This window comes from Podarcis vaucheri (genome assembly GCF_965113315.1).
Source record: "Podarcis vaucheri genome assembly, chromosome: 15".
Lineage (NCBI taxonomy): Eukaryota > Metazoa > Chordata > Lepidosauria > Squamata > Lacertidae > Podarcis > Podarcis vaucheri.
The window spans coordinates 285,835-290,834 of NC_138753.1; positions in this window are offsets into that span (position 1 = coordinate 285,835).

Here is a 5,000-nt window from a genome sequence, read left to right on the forward strand (position 1 = left end):
GGCTGGCAGCGGTGCCCGGTCTCCCGGCCCTGGGCGCTGCTGGCCGTGGAGGCTGGGTCCTGCCGGTCTACCTCCGAGGAAGGGAGGCTTCCCGGTCGAGCCGCCGGAGGGGCAGGCGACGTTACCCGGTCTCCCGGCCCTCGGCTCCCCTCCGGTCTACCGTTCGGGAAGGCTGGGTCTTGCCGGTCTTCCTCAGAGATCGTGGGGACTTCCCGGTCTACCCATCGGAAAGCGGGGGGGTCCGCCGGTCTACCTGGCGTACGGCGCGGCACCGCTGGCCGGTCTACTCGGTCGCCCGGCCCTCGGCTCCCCTCCGGTCTACCGGGCGGGAAAGCTGGGTCTTGCCGGTCTTCCTCCAGAGATCGAGGGGCTTGCCGGTCTACCTGGCCCACGGCGCGTTACCGCTGGCCGGTCTACTGGGCGCCGGCCCTCGGGAAGCCCGATCTACCGTCCGGAGGGGCTGGCGGCGTTGCCCGGTCTCCCGGCCCTTGGCTCCCCTCCGGTCTACCGGTCGGGAAGGCTGGGTCTTGCCGGTCTTCCTGCCTGCCTGCCTGCCTGCCTGCCTGCCTGCCTGCCTCCTTCCTGCCGCCTGACCAGCGCTCCTAAACAAAGGGACAGGCTCTTACCCGGTCTACCTGGAAGGCAGGACGCGGACGGCCTGCCTGCCTGCCTGCCTGCCTGCCTGCCTGCCTGCCTGCCGCAGGGTCTGGGACTTCCAGGTCAACCTGAGGAGAAACGGCTTCCCGGTCTACCCTCCAGGAGGCCGCGAGGCGCCAGTCCACTAGGCAGTGGGGGGCTGGAGCCGCTGCCCGGTCTACTAACCTTCGAGGAGGGGGAGGCTCTGGCCGGTCTTGGAGAACGGTAGCGCAACCACGGTGAGCCCGGTCTACCGGCCGGGAAGGCTGGGGTTTGCCGGTCTTCCTCCGAGATCGTCGGGGCTTCCCGGTCTACCCACCGGAAAGAGAGGCTCTGCCTGACCACCTGGCGCACGGCGCGAAACCGCTGGCCTGTCCACTGGGCCCCGGACCTCGGGAAGCCCTGTCTACCCGCCGGAGGAGACAGCGGCGTTGCCCGGCCTGCAGGCCCTCGGCTCCCATCCGGTCTACCAGCCAGGAAGGCTGGTTCTTGCCGGTCTTCCTCCGAGAACGTGCGGCTTCCCGGTCTACCAAGTGGAAGGAGCGGCCCTGCCTGCCTGCCTGCCTGCCTGCCTGCCTGCCTGCCTGCCTGCCTGCCTGCTCGCCGCAGTGCCTGGGGCTTCCAGGTCTACCTCGGAGGAGAAAGGTCTTCCCGGTCTACCCTCCTTGGGCTCGGCAAACGCCGGTCCACACTGACGGCGGTGGGCCTGGAGCGGCTGCCCGGTCTAGTCGCCGGCGGAGGTGGGCAGGCTGGGTCTTGGCGGTCTTCCTCCGAGATCGTGGGGCTTCCCGGTTTACCCACCGGAGAGCGCGGCTCTGCCGGTCTACCTGGCCCACGGCGCGGAACCGCTGGCCGGTCTACTGGGAGTCGGACCTCGGTGAGCCCGGTCTACCGGTCGGAGGGGATGGCGGCGTCGCCCGGTCTCCCGGCCGTCGGCTCCCCTCCGTTCTACCGGCCGGGAAAGCTGGGTCTTGCCGGTCTTCCTCCAGAGATGGAGCGGCTTCCCGGTCTACCTGGCGCACGGCGCGGAACCGCTGGCCGGTCTACTGGGAGTCGGACCTCGGTGAGCCCGGTCTACCGGTCGGAGGGGCTGGCGGCATTGCCCGGTCTCCCGGCCGTCGGCTCCCCTCCGGTCTACCGGCCGGGAAAGCTGGGTCTGGCCGGTCTTCCTCCAGAGATCGAGGGGCTGGCCGGTCTACCTGGCCCACGGCGCGGAACCGCTGGCCGGTCTACTGGGCGCCGGCCCTCGGGAAGCCCGATCTACCGTCCGGAGGGGCTGGCGGCGTTGCCCGGTCTCCCGGCCCTTGGCTCCCCTCCGGTCTACCTGTCGGGAAGGCTGGGTCTTGCCGGTCTTCCTTCCTGCCTGCCTGCCTGCCTGCCTGCCTGCCTGCCTGCCTGCCTCCTTCCTGCCGCCTGACCAGCGCTCCTAAACAAAGGGACAGGCTCTTACCCGGTCTACCTGGAAGGCAGGACGCGGACGGCCTGCCTGCCTGCCTGCCTGCCTGCCTGCCTGCCTGCCTGCCTGCCTGCCGCAGGGTCTGGGACTTCCAGGTCAACCTGAGGAGAAACGGCTTCCCGGTCTACCCTCCAGGAGGCCGCGAGGCGCCAGTCCACTAGGCAGTGGGGGGCTGGAGCCGCTGCCCGGTCTACTAACCTTCGAGGAGGGGGAGGCTCTGGCCGGTCTTGGAGAACGGTAGCGCAACCACGGTGAGCCCGGTCTACCGGCCGGGAAGGCTGGGGTTTGCCGGTCTTCCTCAGAGATCGTCGGGGCTTCCCGGTCTACCCACCGGAAAGAGAGGCTCTGCCTGACCCCCTGGCGCACGGCGCGAAACCGCTGGCCTGTCCACTGGGCCCCGGACCTCGGGAAGCCCTGTCTACCCGCCGGAGGAGACAGCGGCGTTGCCCGGCCTCCAGGCCCTCGGCTCCCATCCGGTCTACCAGCCAGGAAGGCTGGTTCTTGTCGGTCTTCCTCAGAGAACGTGCGGCTTCCCGGTCTACCAAGTGGAAGGAGCGGCCCTGCCTGCCTGCCTGCCTGCCTGCCTGCCTGCCTGCCTGCCTGCCTGCCTGCCTGCCTGCTCGCCGCAGTGCCTGGGGCTTCCAGGTCTACCTCGGAGGAGAAAGGTCTTCCCGGTCTACCCTCCTTGGGCTCGGCAAACGCCGGTCCACACCGACGGCGGTGGGCCTGGAGCGGCTGCCCGGTCTAGTCGCCGGCGGAGGTGGGCAGGCTGGGTCTTGGCGGTCTTCCTCCGAGATCGTGGGGCTTCCCGGTTTACCCACCGGAGAGCGCGGCTCTGCCGGTCTACCTGGCCCACGGCGCGGAACCGCTGGCCGGTCTACTGGGAGTCGGACCTCGGTGAGCCCGGTCTACCGGTCGGAGGGGATGGCGGCGTCGCCCGGTCTCCCGGCCGTCGGCTCCCCTCCGTTCTACCGGCCGGGAAAGCTGGGTCTGGCCGGTCTTCCTCCAGAGATCGAGGGGCTGGCCGGTCTACCTGGCGCACGGCGCGGAACCGCTGGCCGGTCTACTGGGAGTCGGACCTCGGTGAGCCCGGTCTACCGGCCGGAGGGGCTGGCGGCGTCGCCCGGTCTCCCGGCCGTCGGCTCCCCTCCGGTCTACCGGCACCCGAAGGCTGGAGTTTGCCGGTCTACTAGGGAGGGCGTAGGACTTCCCGGTCTACCGGCCCGCTCCCCCTATGGAGCCTCCAGGTCTACGTGGTCGCTGTAACCTGACGACATCGCCAAGGGTGGGTGGGGTTCGTGGCGACAGCTGCCGTAGAACTCGGTGACTTTGTAGACCGCCGCTTGGCGGCAGTGCAGCAGGTAGGCGATGGAGGGGACGGGTGAGGGCGTGCGTGCGTGCGTGCGTGCGTGCGTGCGTCCTTGCAGGGACGGCAAGGGAGAAAAGTCTCGGCGTGCATGCGTTCCTTTGCGGGAGGGGGAGCATGCAGAGACACAGGGATACAGAAAGACAAGCACTAAAGCACTCGTGCGCTCTCACACACACTTGATTGCGGGGCAGAGGGAGGGAGGGAGGGAGGGAGGGAGACGAGGGAGGGAGACGAGAGAGAGAGAGAGAGAGAGAGAGAGAGAGAGAGGCGCAGGCAGAGGCAGGCAGAAACAAAATCTCTCTGTCTCTCGTCTCTCGTCTCTCGTCTCTCGTCTCTCGCGTCTCTCTCTCTCTCTCTCTCTCTCTCTCGCCTCTCTCTCTCACACACACACACACAAGCACGCACGCACGCGCGCGCACACACAGACACAGACACACACAGACACAAAAAGACACAAACAGTCGTTTGCAGGAGAGGGAGACAGAAGGGCACAAAATTTCTCTCTCACACTAAGCATACACTCAAACACAGCATGTACTTGTGTGGGGGGAGACAGACAGAGACACAGGAGCCAAGTACACCGCACACACGCTTGTGTGCAGGGGAGACCGACAGGGACAGAGAGATGGACACAAAATATCACTCCAAGGCGCACACACGCATACCAAAGAAACCTCCCCCGCCCACGACATCGCCAAGGGTGATCCCTTGCCGTCCCTGCAAGGACGTACGCACGTACGCACGAAGGCACGCCCCGCCCCACCCCACCCAAGCGGCGGTCTAGAAAGTCACCGAGGTCTACGGCAGCTGTCGCCACGAACGCCGCCCTTGTCGATGTCGTGGTTTGTCGTGGCGATGTGCTTGCGGGTGGGGGGGGAGGGAGAGACAGACCCAAAATAGATCACGGAGAGGGAGGCGGGCGGGCGGGCGGGCGGGCAGGCATGCCACCACACACACAAAAACACTCACGCATCCCCCATTTCGACCGCACGAATGCACGGACACACGAACGCACGCACGCACGCACGATCTTGACAACAATAGGGATACGACGAAGGAGCAGGAGGAGCAGGAGGAGCAGGAGGAGCAGGAGGAGCAGGAGGAGCAGGAGGAGCAGGAGAAGAAGAAGAAGAAGAAGAAGAAGAAGAAGAAGAAGAAGAAGAAGAAGAAGAACTCTGCCCTGCCCTTACCATGCTGGCCACACGAGGGCGCCCCTAAAAAAAAAGGTCCAGGTTCTTACCCGGTCTACCTGGGGGGGGGGAGGCAGGCAGGCAGGCAGGCATGGGACTTCCACGCACCCTGGCCTGCTGGCTGGCTGGCTGGCTGGCTGGCTGGCTGGCTGGCTGGCTGGCTGGCTGCTGCCTGCCTGCCTGCCTGCCTGCCTGCCTGCCTGCCTGCCTGCCTGCCTGCCTGCCTGCCTGCCTGCCTGCCTGCCTGCGGCCGCCTGGCGCGTCTATACCAAGGTCCAGGTTCTTACCCGGTCTACCTGGGGGAGGCAGGCAGGCAGGCAGGCAGGCAGGCAGGCAGGCAGGCAGGGGA